Below are 18,831 nucleotides of genomic sequence, written 5' to 3'. Positions count from 1 at the left end.
GAATAGACCTGGTCAGCCAAAATCGTCACAGAATCATTGACAGTAATGTGGCCTTGCGAAGTAACCATGGCGCTCATGGAATACCACAATAAGGTTGCGCAAATCACCAAGCCCCCGCCGTATTCTTGAGACGTAAACTCGACCAGAAGTTGGAAACAGCTGGAAACAAAACTCGTCCGACCAAATCACGTCCTTTCATTGCTCCATAGTCATTGCTTTACGGCTTCTGCACCACGTTTTCTTGTTACGGGCATTTGCATCACTGGCGAGTGGTTTTGGAATTTCAGTTCGCCCTGCAATTCTCTGCTGACGGAGCTCCCTTCGTGTTGCTTTTGCGCTTACAGGGTTCAAGAGGGCGACATTCAGCGGCTTTTGCAGCTATCGTCCCCTTATTTTTCGTCATAATTCTCTTCTATGACAGACCGCAACGATCACTCGACACGCACTTCCGCCCGCATTGTGACTTGACGAATGTTGTTCTTCCGCTTCACCTGTATACGGTGTAAATCTTCGATACGATGCCTCTTGAAACAGCAAACACTAAGGTTACCTACATTTCTGAAGCACAAGCACCAACAGTTTGCTCACATCCGAATGGACTGGGCTCCGAAATAATGAACTCACAACCACACAGATCATCGTTCTGATCACGACTTACAGTTGCAACATATTGAGAACACTACACACGTGCCGTTTGTTGTCAAACATCACAGCGCAACGTGAAGGCTTGGGTGGCACCTGTATTTTTTTTCAAGCCTGCATTTCTCGCGGTGTTTCATAGTTGTGCTCAATTCAAATGTGTGTGAAATCTTATTGGACTTAACTGCTAAGGTTATCAGTCCCTAAGCTTCCACACTACTGAACCTAAATTATCCTAAGGGCAAACACACACACCCATGCCCGAGGGAGGACTCGAACCTCCGCCGGGACCAGCCGCACTGTCCATGACTGCAGCGCCTGAGACCGCTCGGCTAATCCCGCGTGGCTTTGCTCAATTCATTTACATTAATTCAACATCCCCTTGTAATACCGTTTGGTATGAGATCCACCCTCTCGAGTCATATTGCAGAGTGTGTTGCACGAGTGTTTTGTAGTCAGTCTTCTTTGCACACTGATTGCAGTTTCTCAGTACCCTACTTAATGAAACGAAGCCTGCCGCGGCGTCTACCTACGACTGAGACTTTGTGATCGTCCCATGACATGTCCCTGCAAATTGCTACAAATATCAAACACAATCGTTACTCACTGTTAGTTCCGTGGAGCTGCGACAGCCCCGCTACACCCTTCAGTCCCTTGTGACCCCAGTGATGGCGTTACGCAATGCAGTTGCACCACACTCTGTAAAGGAACTGTTGATTTGCGTACTGCATCAACTCTCTGTAGTGGAGTATTAATGAAACAGTTTTTCACACAGGTTGCCGACCCATGAAGCAGATGAGTCACATCCCTGACGTCTAACCATCGCCCTGTAACAATACGGCTGTACTGTACTCCGACGAACTCTGTTTTCGGCCACTGGCCTACCGTATGTTCCCGTTTAACTGCAAACTGATTCCTTAAAAACCTCCTCTGCAATCTTGCAAAGACGAAATCTTACTACAAACGCTCAAAAATATAAAGGTCGCCAACTCTGATCAAAATCAAACACTTAAGTTTTCACTCAACCATCTCCTCCCGTGTTATGCTGACATCTGTTAACGTGGTGATGATTTAAAATCGAAAATAGTTCCAATTAATAAAAACCATTAAACGAATACAGTACAGCAAGCTTTTGTCATTTAAGGTGTCTTCTGAATCATTTAAGAGCTGTAAAACACTGCCTTGTAAACGTATTTAGTAAAAATATCATAACCACTAAAACAATAAATTTTCGCATCGACATTTTCTTTCACGAAGATGAACATATAATGCTCACTATGCATAATAAAACTGCAACCTTGAAAAGTGGTACATACTGCTTAGATTTTATTTTACAGAACACAAACGGTACTAAGAAAGCGGCGTACAGTACCGACTACCGTTACAGAAAGTTCATAAATGCGCTGCACGTCTGTGAATAATGTGCACAGAGCTTCGTGAAAGAAAACCCTGTATGAGGCCTCGTGCATTGTTCTCCAGAGGCGCAGTACAATGGGAGACATTAGCAAATGCGCGACAAAGTGTGGCGTAGACGACAAAGTGTGGCGTAGATTAAAACACTGTTCTGCCGAGGTTGCAAGTTGTATAAACAGAAAAGAGATGAAGACACGTTCGACAACAGACACGTACCTCTACCGCAGAAACACATCAACTCGCCAGGAATAGAAACAAATATAACTATTTTTCATCAATATTCGAACTCCGCGATCGATGACATTGTGGCCTTAAGTGTGTACTCCAAAGACATCCGCCGCTATGTGTGGCAGAATGATCAAGTTCTTATACAGATCATTACATTTCCCTGTTTGTACACTACTGCCCTATTTTCGATGCACAAGTCCATACGTACACGAAGATAATTCTGCGATCCGGCTAACAGTGATTGAAAAAATAATCAACGCCTACTCCCCCCCTGCCTCCACCCCCCCCCCCCCCCCCCAAAACCACAGCATTTGCTTACTCATCAATTATAGCCTGATTGAAATTTCTAGGAGCATCAAGAGAATGTATACGCCGCATCCGTTTCGCACATTTGAGAAATTCGAGTTCTAAGTTCGTTCGTAATGTTTTGCGATGCCGTTTAGTAAATTTTCTTCTATTTCACAAAAAAATACTCTGATATGAGAGTCTTATTTTGTGCATTTTAACATTCCGAATTAAATTTTGGTTAACATGTATTTTGCCGTGTAATTTCGCAATCCCTCCGTATGAACGGGGGATAGTTTACATTTGCATCACAATTTGATGTACTTTTACGCAGACTTACCAGTATTATACCAATACCTCATCTTACTATTGCCGATAATTTTGGTCTCTAATTTACTAAAAAGTAAACTACTGACATACATCTTAAAAAAATCCACTGAATGAAAATGTGACAGAATTAATAAAGTATTTGTTTGTAACAATTAGATCAAATTTGCAGGAATATTTATGGATCAGTTACTTACGCAGGTCTGCAAAATATACTACGCATAGGGTTTAGGTAAAGTTTTTACACTGCTATACAGCCCTAAAGATATTCCATACAGTCTTCGAGCGAGCAAGTAAAAAAAAAAAAAAAATTCAAGGTATTGAAAAGTAACTGAAAAATAAGACATCGCATTAAGGTTCTGTCTTTCCTTCAAGAGTTTGCTTTTTACCTAAAATTTACAACAAAGAGCGTTCAATAAGTAGGCCAACAGGTTTATTTCTTTACCAATTCCGGCTGAAAAAAATGCGGAATTTGTTGTGAGACATCGTGGAATGTATTCTGTTTCAGCCTCTATAATTTGATGATGTTCCGGTAGGCGTCAGCGCTCTACGTAACCTGGGAACACAGTAAAAATAGTTACATTCAGGAACCTTTGAAAGCGGTTGTAAAGCAGAAAGAAGGAAGATTAGTGTTTAACGTAGTGTCGACAACCAGGCCATTAGAGACGGGCAGCAAGCTCAGATTAGACAAGGATGAGGAAGGAAATCGGCCGTGCCCTTTCAAAGGGACTATCTGAGCATTTGCCTTAAGGGATTTAGGGAAAATCACGGAGGTCTGAAATGCGAATGGTTGGACGGGGATTTGAACCGTTGCGTTCTTAATGCGAGTCCATTGTGGAAATCACTGCACCATCTCGAAGTTAAGAGTTCGAGTATAATTTCTATTTTCGAGAAAAATTAAGTTGTGACCGGATATTCAGACACTATAGGGTTAAACTCAAATATATTATTTAATAATATATTGTCTTCTATATTGCTTATGAAATTATGTGTTACAGTTTATATTTATTAAAAGAAAACGTTTTTAATTTACTGAAAACACATTAAAATATAGAGGAAAATGAAACACTTTCTACTACGTGTAGTGAAGTGACTGACTATTATTGACAGTCACTATAGATGAAGAATTAGATGTCAGTGCTAGTGACCAGAGTGAAAGCCACTTATCTTTCCGATGATTGCCTATTTCCAGGAGCCTCTTTTGATAGATTCCTTCATTCTTTACCTTTATCACAAACATAGTCATAAGATGCACAGGAAGCTTGTTTCAGGAATCATGCAAAAGTATACTCTTGTAACAACGGATGACCGTTTTGAAAATAAACCTGTGTTGCTCTATACCGATATTCAAATTTAGCACAAGTTTGTCTTTATTTGTGTAGAGAATACAGTCTTCAAAACTGGATGAATCTTTCTGAAACATCCCGTATAGATTTCTTTAAAAAATCTAACATGTTGGTGAATAGGAGCCGTGCAGTTTAACAACGCCGAGAGGCTCCGTGGGACCTTTGCGCCCATTTACTCGCACATGTTCCTAAAAACACGCAACGAAGCGGGCACTAAAGCGAACGCAAGAAGTGGTGCGTGGTTATTCTTAAGCAAGAACGCAGTATGTTGTCCTCGACGTCGAGTGTTCACCGGAGGCAAGGGTATCATTAGGGGTACCCCAGGGAAGTAGGATAGGACCGCTGTTATTTTGTATACAAGTAAATGATCTCGCGGGCAGAATAAGCAGCAGCCTACGGCTGTTTGCTGATGATGCTGTGGAGTACGGGGACGAGTCGTCGTTCTACATCTACATGGATACTCTGCAAAACACATTTAAGTGCCTGGCAGAGGGTTCATCGAACCACCTTCACTATTCTCTATTATACTTCCAATCTTGTATAGCGCGCGGAAAGAACGAACACATGTATCTTTCCGTACGAGCTCTGATTTCCCTTATTTCATCGTGGTGATCGTTTCTGCCTATGTAGGTCGGTGTCAACAAAATATTTTCGCATTCTGAGGAGAAAGTTGGTGATTGGAATTTAGTGAGAAGATTCCGTCGCAACGAAAAACGCCTTACTTTTAGTGATGTTCAGCCCAAATCCAGTATAATTTCTGTGACATTCTCTCCCATATTTCGCGATAATACAAAATGTACAGCCTTTCTTTGAACGTTTTCGATGTACTCCGTCAGTCCGATCTGGTAAGGATCCCACACCTCGCAGCATTATTCTAAAACAGGACAAACAAGCGTAGTGTAGGCAGTCTCCATAGTAGGTCTGTTACATTTTCCAAGTGTCCTGCCAATAAAATGCAGTCTTTGGTTAGCCTTCCCCACAACATTTTCTATGTGTTCTTTCCAATTTAAGTTGTTCGTAATTGTAATAGTGGTGGCCGAGCGGTTCTAGGCGCTTCAGTCTGGAACCGCGCGACCGCTACAGTCGCAGGTTCGAATCCTGCCTCGGGCATGGACGTGTGTGTTGTCCTTATGTTAGTTATGTTTAAGTAGTTCTAAGTTCTAGGGAACTGATGACCTCAGATGTTAAGTCCCATAATGCTCAGAGCCATTTGAACCAATTGTAATACATAGGTATTTAGTTGAATTTACGGCTTTTAGATTACACTGATTTATCGCGTAACCGAAGTTTAACGAATTCCTTTTAGCACTCAAGTGGATGACCTCACACTTTTCGTTATTTAGGGTCAACTGTCAATCTTCGCACCATTCACATATCTCTTCTAAATCGTTTTGCAGTTTGTTTTGATCTTATGATGACTTTATTAGTCGATAAACGACAGCGTCATCAGCAAACAACCTAAGATGGCTGCTCAGATTGTCTTCTAAATCCTTTATATAGATAAGAAACAGCAAAGAGCCTATAACACTATCTTGGGGCACGTCAGAAATCACTTCTGTTTTACTCGATGACTTTCCGTCGATTACTAAGAACTGTGACCTCTCTGAAATGAAATCACAGATCCAGTCACATAACTGAGACGATACTCCATAAGCACGCAATTTCACTACAAGTCGCTTGTGTGGTACAGTGTCAAAAGCCTCCCAGAAATCCAGAAATATGGAATCGATCTGAAATCCATTGTCAATAGCACTGAACACTTCATGTGTTGAAAGAGCTAGCTGTGTTTCGCAGCAAACAATAGACAGTTTTCTTTGAGGTAATTCATAATGTTTGTATATGTTCCAAAATCCTACTGCATATCGACGTTAACGATATGGCCCTGTAATTTAGTGGATTACTCCTACTACCTTTCTTGAATATTGGTGCGACCTGTGCAACTTTCCAGTCTTTGGGTACGGATCTTTCGTCGAGCGAAAGGTTTTATACACTCCTGGAAATTGAAATAAGAACACCGTGAATTCATTGTCTCAGGAAGGGGAAACTTTATTGACACATTCCTGGGGTCAGATACATCACATGATCACACTGACAGAACCACAGGCACATAGACACAGGCAACAGAGCATGCACAATGTCGGCACTAGTACAGTGTATATCCACCTTTCGCAGCAATGCAGGCTGCTATTCTCCCATGGAGACGATCGTAGAGATGCTGGATGTAGTCCTGTGGAACGGCTTGCCATGCCATTTCCACCTGGTGCCTCAGTTGGACCAGCGTTCGTGCTGGACGTGCAGACCGCGTGAGACGACGCTTCATCCAGTCCCAAACATGCTCAATGGGGGACAGATCCGGAGATCTTGCTGGCCAGGGTAGTTGACTTACACCTTCTAGAGCACGTTGGGTGGCACGGGATACATGCGGACGTGCATTGTTCTGTTGGAACAGCAAGTTCCCTTGCCGGTCTAGGAATGGTAGAACGATGGGTTCGATGACGGTTTGGATGTACTGTGCACTATTCAGTGTCCCCTCGACGATCACCAGTGGTGTACGGCCAGTGTAGGAGATCGCTCCCCACACCATGATGCCGGGTGTTGGCCCTGTGTGCCTCGGTCGAATGCAGTCCTGATTGTGGCGCTCACCTGCACGGTGCCAAACACGCATACGACCATCATTGGCACCAAGGCAGAAGCGACTCTCATCGCTGAAGACGACACGTCTCCATTCGTCCCTCCATTCACGCCTGTCGCGACACCACTGGAGGCGGGCTGCACGATGTTGGGGCGTGAGCGGAAGACGGCCTAACGGTGTGCGGGACCGTAGCCCAGCTTCATGGAGACGGTTGCGAATGTTCCTCGCCGATATCCCAGGAGCAACAGTGTCCCTAATTTGCTGGGAAGTGGCGGTGCGGTCCCCTACGGCACTGCGTAGGATCCTACGGTCTTGGCGTGCATCCGTGCGTCGCTGTGGTCCGGTCCCAGATCGACGGGCACGTGCGCCTTCCGCCGACCACTGGCGACAACATCGATGCACTGTGGAGACCTCACGCCCCACGTGTTGAGCACCCGGCCTCCCGCATGCCCACTATACGCCCTCGCTCAAAGTCCGTCAACTGCGCATACGGTTCACGTCCACGCTGTCGCGGCATGCTACCAGTGTTAAAGACTGCGATGGAGCTCCGTATGCCACGGCAAACTGGCTGACACTGACGGCGGCGGTGCACAAATGCTGCGCAGCTAGCGCCATTCGACGGCCAACACCGCGGTTCCTGGTGTGCCGTGCGTGTGATCATTGCTTGTACAGCCCTCTCGCAGTGTCCGGAGCAAGTATGGTGGGTCTGACACACCGGTGTCAATGTGTTCTTTTTTCCATTTCCAGGAGTGTATGATTGTTAAGTATGGAGCTAATGCATCAGCATACTCCGAAAGGAAACTAATTGGTATACAGTCTGGACTAGAAGACTTGATTTTATTAAGTGATTTAATTTGCTTCACTACTCATGACTTAGACAAAATTTCTAGTTGGAGTGATGACTGGCAACTAGCTCTAAATGTAGAAAAATATAAGCTATTGCAGATGAGTAGGAATACAGCATTAGTAAGGTGCTGCCTGACACAATCACGTCGATTAAACATCTAGGCGTAACGCAGCAGTGCAATATGAAATGGAATGGGCATGTAAGGATTGTGCAGTAGGGAAGGCGTATGGTCGATTTCAGTTTGTTGAGAGAATTTTAGGAAAGTGTGGTTCATCTGTAAAGGAGACCGCATGTAGGACACTACAGCGACCCACTGTTGACTGAAGAAAGACATCTAAAAATGGTTCAAATGGCTCTGAGCACTACGGAACTTAACATCTGAGGTAGCAGTCGCGCGGTTCCGGACTGAAGCGCCTAGAACCGCTCGGCCACCATGGCCGGCAAAGACGTCTAAGCAGTACAGAAGTAGACTGATACATATGTTACCGATAGGTTCGATCAATAGGCAAGTGCTACGGAGATACTTCGGGAACTCAATTGGGAAAGACTGGAAGGAGGGCAACGTTCCTTTCGAGGAGCAATACTGAGAAAATTTAGAGAACCGGCATTTGAGGCTGACTGCAGAATGATTCCACTTCCACCAATGTACTTTTCGCGTAAGGTCTACGAAGGTAAGACCGGAGACAGAGAGATTAGGGCTCGTACTGAGGTATATAGACATTCGCTTTTCCCTCGCTCTATTTGCGAGTGGACCAGGAAAGGAAATGACTAATAGTAGCAGAGTACCCTCCGCCACGTACCATACAGCCGCTCGCCCAATATGTATGTAGTTGTAGATGCAGGTATATCTGTAGATGTAGACCTGGTGCTAAAAGGAAACCAGTAATTCTTGCCTTTCCTGCGGTCGCTGCCTGATATGCCATGGCGGTGATTAACAGACAAAAAAGAAAGCGGTCATTATGAGTGAAAAAAAATGGACGAGCAGGCCGAGAGAGGAGACACTAACTTCTTTTAGAGGAAGAATACTCGTTACTTGTGCAACGGAAAATACCGAAGAAGAACACTGTGATGGCGAAAGCAATTACTTCTCCGGGAAGTTATCGGGCACCCTAAGATTCCACGCCACTGGCTAATAGGGTCTGTCATAAAACTATACTTTGGGTACGTAAACATCCTCAGCGACAGTACCACGTCTTTTTGAGGTCTCGAAGACGTGTCTGTCGTGGCAGTTCTGTAAACTGAGACTTTTATTTTCTCTCTAGTTCCATCCACTGTCATCTGTGTCCTACACTGTTTCAGCAAGATAATGCTGTGACACGTTTGCTCCTTTGTGAGAATATTTATTTCTGATGTCACAAAGAAACGACATCATTTCATATTGTCAATTAAAACACTCAAGGCTTCTTTGCAACAAGCTGTAGTATTGTATCTTCTTTGCTCTCGAATCCCCTTTACCAGCTTGCCGCGGGAGCTGTGAGGTGCGCAACTACAGACATCTCCAACCGCTTGAAGGCTAACGTTCAAGCAAGAACTTCGGTTTCCATGAGTACCATATGTGTAACATGGTACGCGCTTTAACGCTCAGTAGGAGACCACATGGAAAGAGGATTTTTGTATGTGTTTCATTTTTATAGTATGTGAAGTTAGGAACTCATATCAGCATGTAACTCTCAAAAAGACACTAGAAAATCGATTTTGAAGATTTCCGAGCGTCTTTAATTCGCTAAAGCTAGAACATCTTTTTGACTGGCCTTGTGGCTGTTGTAGGATGTTCGCCTGCAATGTGGGCGACCGGGAATCGATTCCTAGCCGATGCAAATTTTTAAACACAGATACGTGTTCTATAAGCATCTATGTGAAGTGTAAAATACGTAAATACGGAAAAAACGGGTAGCGCTCGAGACTGGTAATGACTGATTTCAGTCTTCTTTTGGTCATTACTTTTTTCGTGTTTTTCCCATTCAGTTCGAAAAGTTAACGTGATTTAAATGTACGGTAAATAACACAAAACACGTAATTGTCATTTTTTTAATGAAAAATGCGCGTCTTAATATCACACAGAACATTCAAGTTTTCATTGGAAATATATATATATGTACTTGTAATGGACAGCCTCCTCTAACATTACTTTTACTCAACAGCATTTGTCGATAAAGTATTATTTTTCGAATTTTGGACAGGTTAATATTATCTCAGTTGCTTTTCTGAAAATTTCATATAGTTTTATACACAGTATGTTATATTTCAAGCTAAAATTTATGAAAAGGAATTACTTCACAAAATATTTTAGTTTCGATGCTATAATCGATAAGTACTAGTTCTGAATGTACAAGTTACAATTATTTTTCTTAAAAAACATTTGAAATTACGGATTATTTGCACACTTAAAATTTCTGTTATTAACTACGCAATCCTGTACTGTTTACTATGTTTATTTCTGGATTCATTTATAAAATAATAATCGAAATTAATAATGTAACGAAAACTAGTAGGAACTCATTTGTTAAGCAAAATAGTAAACCATTTGGAATATTGTAATCTCCGTAGAATGTGAGAGTCATAATGTTGTCCTGATGTGACCGGACGTATTTTTGTATAATAAGTGCGAACAATGTAATTTCCGCTTTTTTAATGTGAAAAATCAAAATACTGTATGATATACTAATATGTGGGAAAATCAGTGGAAAATACACTCACGTAAAAAATCTGCAACAACAGTCTTCCAATTTATTGAGTTCAAACCAACTGTGAGAACCCGATGTTAGATTTTCAGCTTCAAGAATCTGACCCCTAGACAAGAAGAAATGGAGCCATCTCAACGTGAAAGCTAAGTGAACATGAAAGTTTATTGTAATCCTCGCTCCTCTCAAAGCTTCATGGAAGACTCTGGTTATTAATTACTTGTACTGGACATTGTTTAATGTGGACAATAGATGGAAGAAGTAAGGAGGGGGGAGATTACATACTTAATTACCGATCATTTATAGAAGATGGTTTAAATTAAAAAATATATAATTTTTTCATGTTATGCTTTTTACGCTTCACGAAAAACGCTCGTGATACATGGATCCTCGTTAAAAATTTGCATCAGACGGTTATCGAATCCCAGTCACTCATGTGGCAGGTGAGCGGTAAGCGTTCTACCGTAGAGCAAAGAGGGCCGTCGAGTATTTTGCGTATCTTTAATCATGTTAAAGATGTTCGGAAAACCTCGAAGTTAATTTTCTCGACATGTTTGAGAGTTGCTCCAACTGCTTCGGCTGACAGATATTTGAGTTCGGATTTTTTTTCTTTATGTCATTTCATTCCCCTCGCTCCATACGGAAGGAGGGAGGGCTGTCAGTGGATATAAAGTTTCAAATGGCTCTGAGCACTATGGGACTCAACTTCTGAGGTCATTATTCCCCTAGAACTTAGAACTACTTAAACCTAACCAACCTAAGGACATCACACACACCCATGCCCGACGCAGGATTCGAACCTGCGACCGTAGCGGTCTCGCGGTTCCAGACTGCAGCGCCTAGAACCGCACGGCCACTTCGGCCGGCGATATAAAGTCTAAAACATTTTATAAAATTGGGCATAGCAGTTGACAAAATGAATGTCTGACTAATAAAAAATGCATAGATTCAGTTCCATAATTTAAAATATGAACTCGTATCATAGGGATGCAGCAGTTGGAGTAGGGCTTAAGGTGATGTCTGTGCGGGCGGATGGATAGAGAAAAGGAATTTGGGAGAATGAAGAGTTCCGAATTTCACGTACTATAAATATAAAAAAAATTAGAAGACATATTGCCGTGTGGTCTCATCGTCAGATGTAGACTTTGCCTTCAGTTTCGTGCAACATTCAGCAATAGGGTGGCGGTAAGTCACCAGTGGGAGGATGGATGTAATCCTTTGAGCAACTGTGGTTTTGTCTGGAAACACCATTTTATCAATTTTTTAAAGTACCAGTACGTGTTTCGCCTGAAACTATGGATGTTGTTGGAAGACAGAAACATCTAGCGGTAAATCTGAATTTGTACTATTGCTTCTATGAGTGGTTTCGAAAGGAAACCACTGCAGCAGTATGTAGTTTTGATATAAATTTATTACATTTAGGCCCATTTAGCTTGTTTTTAGGACCACAATTTGTTTTAGGCAATACGAGTTAATGGAAGTTTCAAGATTTGAGTTTGTGCCTAGGAAATATGCGACATAGCTTTCAAGTAATCAGATGGCTCAAATGGCTCTAAGCAGTATGAGACTTAACATCTGAGGTCATCAGTCCCCCAGACTTAGAACTACTTAAACCTAACTAACCTAAGGACATCACACACATCCATGCCCGAGGCAGGATTCGAACCTGCCACAGTAGTAGCAGCGCGGTTCTGGACTGAAGCGCCTAGAACCGCTCGGCCATAGCTGCCGGCTTTCAAGCAATCTTATGAAATGTTTGCCGCGCTGGATTAGCCGAGCGGTCTAGGGCGCTGCAGTCATAGACTGTGCGGCTCGTCCCGGCCGAGGTTCGAGTCCTCCCTCGGGCATGGGTGTGTGTGTTTGTCCTTAGGATAATTTACGTTAAGTAGTGTGTAAGCTAAGGGACTGATGACATTAGCAGTTAATTCCCATAAGATTTCACGCACATTTGGACTTTTCTGAAATGTTGGGTGGATGAAAATGGTGTGTCCTAGTCGTTCCACAGTGAAATCACCCCGTTAAGACAATTGACTGTTTATTTTTTGGCAATTTTTTTGTATTCGTCGCTTACTAAGATTATAAAATATTTTAAAATTAATTTTTTTTTATATGAAATATATTCGCAGTTGCGAATACGAACAATTATTAGCTGTGTAAGGGAATGACGACAATGAAAATGCGTGCCGGACCAGGACTCTAACCAGGATTTCTCGCTTTACGCTAGCAGTCCCCTTAAGCGGGTATTACACGACGATCCGCCGCGAACGGTACTGGTCTAACGTGACAGCCATCTATCGGTAGAACAGGTGAAACTCCGAAAATTAGCAGACACATTATCCGTGCGCCAGAATAGAGCAGCTCTACATTGCCGTCGCCGGCCGTTGTGGACGAGCGGTTCAAGGCGCTTCAGTCCGGAACCGCGCTGCTGCTACCGTCGCAGGTTCGAATCCTGCCTCGGGCATGGATGTGTGTGATGTCCTTAGGTTGGTTAGGTTTAAGTAGTTCTAAGTTCTAGGGGACTGATGACCTCATATGTTGAGTCTCATACTGCTTAGAGCCATTTGAGCCATCTGATTACTTGAAAGCCATGTCGCATATTTCCTAGGCAAAAACTCAAATCTTGAAACTTCCATTAACTCGTATTGCCTAAAACATACGTTTTTCATATTAGGTGCATTGTGCTGCCACTAACTGCCAGGTACTCCATACCAGCCACCTCAGTAGTCATTAGATATCGTGAGAGAGCAGAATGGGGCGCTCCGCGGAACTCACCGTCTTAGAACGTGGTCGGGTGATTGGATGTCACTTGTGTCATACGTTTCTACGCGAGATTTCCACACTCCTAAACATCCCTAGGCCACTGTTTCCAATGTGATAGTGAAGTGGAAACGTGCAGGGTACGTACAGCGCAAAAGCGTACAGGCCGACCTCGTCTGTTGACTGACAGAGACCGCCGACAGTTACAGAGGGTCGTAATGTGTAATAGGCAGACATCTATCCAGACCATCACACAGGAATTCCAAACGGCATCAGGATCCACTGCAAGTACTATGACAGTTAGGCGGGAGGTGAGAAAACGGATTTCACTGTCGAGCGGCTGCTCATAAGCCACACATCATGCCGGTAAACGCCAAACGACGCCTCGCTTAATGTAAGGAGCGTAAACATTGGAGGATTGAACAGTGGAAAAACTTTGTGTGGAGTGACGAATCACGGTACACAATGTGACGATCCGATGGCAGGGTGTCGGTATGGCGAATGCCCGATGGACGTCATCTGCCAGCGTGTGTGGTGCCAACAGTAAAATTTGGCGGTGGTGGTGTTATGATGTGGTCGTGTTTCTCATGGAGGGGGGGGGGGGGGGGCTTGCACCCCTTGTTGTTTTGTGTCGCACTATCACCGCACAGGCCTACATTGATGCTTTAAGCACCTTATTGCTTTCCACTGTTGAAGAGCAATTCGGGGATGGCGACTGCATATTTCAACACAATCGAGCACATTTTCATAATGCACGGCGTGTGGCGGAGTGGTAATACGACAATAACATCCCTTTAATGGACTGGCTGCGCAGAGTTCTGACCTGAATCCTACATAACACCTTTGCGATGTTTTGGAAAGCCGACTTCGTGCCAGGCCGCAGCGACCGACACCGATACTTCTCCTCAGTGCAGCATTCCGTGAAGAATAGGATGCCATCCTTTAAGAAACCTTCCAGCTCCTGATTAAACGTATGCCTGCGGGAGTGGAAGCTGTCATCAAGGCTAAAGGTGGGCCAACACCATATTGAATTCCAGCATTACCGATGGAGACCACCACGAACTTGTAAGTCATTTTCAGCCAGGTGTCCGGATTGTTTAGATCACATAGTGAACTTATACCTGTGTAACCAAGTGTCGTAATATCAAAGTAACTGTCGAGTCTGTAATTCAGAACAGTATTAACCTACGCAAGAGAATAACAGTCACTTAATAAATAATGATAAAAACAATTTCTTATTAAATAGGAACCTTGAGTTCACATAAATATTTGAACGAATGACGTTCCAACATATCACACGACACACCTTGTGTTTCGCACGGTAGAAAGAACGACTTTACAACAGATTAGACAGTTCTATTTGCGTTTCGTGCGTTATTACCGTCTACTGCGCAAGTGCGGCAGGTACACTTTTTTTTTGGTCATCAGTCTACTGACTGGTTTGATACGGCCCGCCACGAATTCCTTTCCTGTGCTAACCTCTTCATCTCAGAGTAGCACTTGCAACCTACGTCCTCAATTATTTTCTTGACGTATTCCAATCTCTGTCTTCCTCTACAGTTTTTGCCCTCTACAGCTCCCTCTAGTACCATGGAAGTCATTCCCTCATGTCTTAGCAGATGTCTTATCTTCCTGTCCCTTCTCCTTATCAGTGTTTTCCACATATTCCTTTCCGATTCTGCGTAGAACCTCCTCATTGCTTACCTTATCAGTCCACCTAATTTTCAACATTCGTCTATAGCACCACATCTCAAATGCTTCGAGTCTCTTCTGTTCCGGTTTTCCCACAGTCCATGTTTCACTACCATACAATGCTGTACTCCAAACGTACATCCTCAGAAATTTCTTCCTCGACTTAAGGCCGGTATTTGATATTAGTAGACTTCTCTTGGCCAGAAATGCCTTTTTTGCCATAGCGAGTCTGCTTTTGATGTCCTCCTTGCTCCGTCCGTCATTGGTTATTTTACTGCCTAGGTAGCAGAATTCCTTAACTTCATTGACTTCGTGACCATCAATCCTGATGTTAAGATTCTCGCTGTTCTCATTTCTACTACTTCTCATTACCTTCGTCTTTCTCCGATTTACTCTCAAACCATATTGTGTACTCATTAGACTGTTCATTCCGTTCAGCAGATCATTTAATTCTTCTTCACTTTCACTCAGGATAGCAATGTCATCAGCGAATCGTATCATTGATATCCTTTCACCTTTTATTTTAATTCCACTCCTGAACGTTTCTTTTATTTCCATCATTGCTTCCTCGATGTACAATTGAAGAGTAGGAGCGAAAGGCTACAGCCTTGTCTTACACCCTTCTTAATACGAGCACTTCGTTCTTGATCGCCCACTCTTATTATTCCCTCTTGGTTGTTGTACATAATGTATATGACCCGTCTCTCCCTATAGCTTACCCCTACTTTTTTCAGAATCTCCAACAGCTTGCACCATTTTATGTTGTCGAACGCTTTTTCCAGGTCGACAAATCCTATGAATGTGCTGATTTTTCTTTAGCCTTGCTTCCATTATTAGCCGTAACGTCAGAATTGCCTCTCTCGTCCCTTTACTTTTCCTAAAGCCAAACTGATCGTCACCTAGTGCATTCTCAATTTTCTTTTCCATTCTTCTGTATATTATTCTTGTAAGCAGCTTCGATGCATGAGCTGTTAAGCTGATTGTGCAATAATTCTCGTACTTGTCAGCTCTTGCCGTCTCCGGAATTGTGTGGATGATGCTTTTCCGAAAGTCAGATGGTATATCGCCAGACTCATATATTCTACACACCAACGTGAATAGTCGTTTTGTTGCCACTTGCCCCAATGATTTTAGAAATTCTGATGGAATGTTACCTATCCCTTCTGCCTTATTTGACCGTAAGTCCTCCAAAGCTCTTTTAAATTCCGATTCTAATACTGGATCCCCTATCTCTTCTAAATCGACTCCTGTTTCTTCTTCTATCACATCAGTCAAATCTTCACCCTCATACAGGCTTTCAACGTATTCTTTCCACCTATCTGCTCTCTCCTCTGCACTTAACAGTGGAATTCCCGTTGAACTCTTAACGTTACCACCGTTGCTTTTAATGTCACCAAAGATTGTTTTGACTTTCGTGTATGCTGAGTCTGTACTTCCGACAATCATATCTTTTTCGATGTCTTCACATTTTTCCTGCAGCCATTTCGTCTTAGCTTCCCTGCACTTCCTGTTTATTTCATTCCTCAGCGACTTGTATTTCTGTATTCCTGATTTTCCCGGAACATGTTTGTACTTCCTCCTTTCATCAACCAACTGAAGAATTTCTACGGTTACCCATGGTTTCCTCGCAGCTACCTTCTTTGTACCTATGTTTTCCTTCCCAACTTCTGTGATGGCCCTGTTTAGAGATGTCCATTCCTTCCTTCCTTCTACTTCACTTCACTGACCCCTACTACATCTAGATTGAGCCTTTGCATTTCCCTTTTCAGATTTTCTAGTTTCCCTACCACGTTCAAGCTTCTGACATTCCACGCCCCGACTCGTAGAACGTTATCCGTTCGTTGATTATTCAATCTGTTTCTCATGGTAACCTCCCCCTTGGCAGTCCCCTCCCGGAGATCCGAGTGGGGGACTATTCCGGAATCTTTTGCCAAAGGAGAGAGCATCATGACACTTCAATTACAGGCCACATGTCCTGTGGATACACGTTACGTGTCTTTAATGCAGTGGTTTCCATTGCCTTCTGCATCCTCATGTCGTTGATCATTGCTGATTCTTCCGCCTTTAGGGGCAATTTCCCACCCCTAAGACAAGAGAGTGCCCTGAACCTCTATCCGCTCTTCCTCCCTCTTTAACAAGGCCGTTGGCAGAAAGAGGTTGACTTCTTATGCCGGAAGTCTTCGGCCGCCAATGCTGATTATTTATCAAAATTTAGGCAGCGGCGGGGATCGAACCCGGGACCGAAGACGTTTTGATTTTGAATCAGAGATGCTACCCCTAGACCACGGGTACCCAGACCAGGTACACTACTAGACGTTAAAATTGCCATACCAAGAAGAAATGCAGATGATAAACGGATAGTCATTGGACAATTATATTATACTAGGACTGGCATGTGATTACATTTTCACGCAATCTGGGTGCATAGATCCTGAGAAATCAGTGCCCAGAAAAACCACCTCCGGCCGTAATAACGGCCTTGATACGCATGGGCATTGAGTCACACAGAGCTTGGATGGCGTGTACAGGTACAGCTGTCCATGCAGCTTCAACACGATACGACAGTTCATCTAGAGTAGTGACTGGCGTAATGTGACGAGCCAGTTGCTTGGCCACCATTGACCAGATGTTTTCAATTGGTGAGAGATCTGGAGAATGTGCTGGCCAGGGCAGTAGTCCAACATTTTCTGTATCCAGAAAGGCCCGTACAGGACCTGTAACGTGCGGTCGTGCATTATCCTGCTGAAATGTAGGGTTTCGAAGCGATCGAACGAAGGGTAGAGCCACGGGCCATAATACATCTGAAATGTAACGTCCACTGTACAAAGTGCCGTCAATGCGAACAAGAGGTGACCAAGACGTGTAAACAATGGCACCCCATACCATCTCGCTGGGTGATACGCCAGTATGGCGATGACGAATACACGCTTCCAATGTGCGTTCACCGCGATGTCCCCAAACACGGATGCGACCATCATGATGCTCTAAACAGAACCTGGATTCATCAGAAAAAATGACGTTTTGCCGTTCGTGCACCCAGGTTCGTCGTTGAGTACACCATCGCAGGCGCTCCTCTCTGTGATGCACCAAGGGTAACCGCAGCCATGGTCTCCGAGCGTATAGTCTATGCTGCTGCAAACGTCGTCGAACTGTTCGTGCAGATGTCTGTTGTCTTGCAAACGTCCCCATGTGTTGACTCAGCGATCGAGAAGTGGCTCCACGATCCGTTACAGCCATGCGGATAAGATGCCTGTCATCTCGACTGCTAGTGGTACGAGGCAGTTGGGATCCAGCACTGCGTTCCGTATTACCTTCTTGAACCCACCGATTCCATATTCTGCTAACAGTCATTGGATCTCGACCAACGCGAGCAGCAACGTCGTGATACGATAAACTGCAATCACGACAGGCTAAAATTCGACCTTTATGAAAGTCGGAATCGTGATGGTACGCATTTCTCCTCCTTACACGAGGCGTCACAACAACGTTTCAACAGGCAACGCGGGTCAACTGCTGTTTGTGTATGAGAAGTCGGTTGGAAACTTTCCTCATGTCAGCACGTTGCAGGTGTCGCCACTGGCGCCAACCTTGTGAGTCTGCTCTGAAAAGCTAATCATTTGCATATCACAGCATCATCTTCCTGTCGGTTAAATTTCGCGTCTCTAGCGCGTCATCTTCGTGGTGTAGCAATTTTAATGGCCAACAGTGTATATCCCACGTGGATGGTGTAATAGGTCTACGTGAAGCAGCCGATAGTTACAGATATGCACGCTTGGATCGATGGTGCACAGGTGTACGGTTTAGGGGTATTAACCGCTTTGGGTTAGCGGTTAAGATGAGTGCTCGCTTAAAGCGGGAAGTTCTGCTTCGAGTCCCAGTCCGGCACAGATTTTCATTGTCGTCTTTCCCTTACATAGCTGATGATTGTTCGTATTCGCAACTGCGAATACATTTCGTGTATTTCGTAACGGCTGTAGTTGCTGC

General features: G+C 43.8%; 1 protein-coding gene across 1 annotated transcript in view; it reads right to left on the bottom strand.

The window, feature by feature from the left end:
• The window catches only part of LOC124775927, a 131,154-nt gene that overhangs the window by 93,490 nt on the left and 18,833 nt on the right, over positions 1-18,831 (bottom strand). The gene's annotated exons all lie outside the window — the stretch shown is intronic.

This window comes from Schistocerca piceifrons, chromosome 2 (assembly GCF_021461385.2).
Source record: "Schistocerca piceifrons isolate TAMUIC-IGC-003096 chromosome 2, iqSchPice1.1, whole genome shotgun sequence".
In the NCBI taxonomy this organism is placed as follows: domain Eukaryota; kingdom Metazoa; phylum Arthropoda; class Insecta; order Orthoptera; family Acrididae; genus Schistocerca; species Schistocerca piceifrons.
This window is presented reverse-complemented; position numbering and strand designations above follow the sequence as displayed.